Raw genomic sequence first — 638 nt, 5'->3', positions numbered from 1 at the left:
AACAATAATACATTCCAGACAAACAAATTGATCTTTTAACTATTAACTATTTTGTAAAAAAATAAAAAAAATGACCATATAGAAAGAAAAAAATAAACATACAAGTTAGCAATTAATTAATTCCAACAATTAAAAAACATCAAAGAAAATTCTATTTTTACCATATTAAAATATAAAATAATTCAAACATCACTTTGTTTCTATTTATGCTTCCTAAATTTATAGTAGTATGCATTAAATCAATTCCACCAAATAAAAATATTCTAAATGATTTTTGAATAACTATAAACTTTATTATTTCTTAAATAATTAAATTCTTGCACATTATTTTCTTTTTAATTGCTAGTGATTTTTTTATTTGTTATGAATAAATTTGGTATGCAATATTAGCTTTATTTCACATAAATAAGATGAGATGTGCGGCGATTTAGTAATATTTAATTAATTTAGTAAGAATTTTTTAATTGAAGAGAATTTTAGAAGAACGAATAGAAAAAATATAAAAAAAATTTAACTATAATTTAATTTATTATAGGCCAAATAATTATTTTCTATTATTATTAATAATAAGATATATGATGAGCCAACGGAAGGTGCTAAAGTAGAAGAGATACAATCAATAATTACATTATAAAATA

Source organism: Arachis stenosperma, chromosome 8 (assembly GCF_014773155.1).
Source record: "Arachis stenosperma cultivar V10309 chromosome 8, arast.V10309.gnm1.PFL2, whole genome shotgun sequence".
In the NCBI taxonomy this organism is placed as follows: Eukaryota; Viridiplantae; Streptophyta; class Magnoliopsida; order Fabales; family Fabaceae; genus Arachis; species Arachis stenosperma.
Note: the sequence above shows the minus strand (reverse complement) of the source record.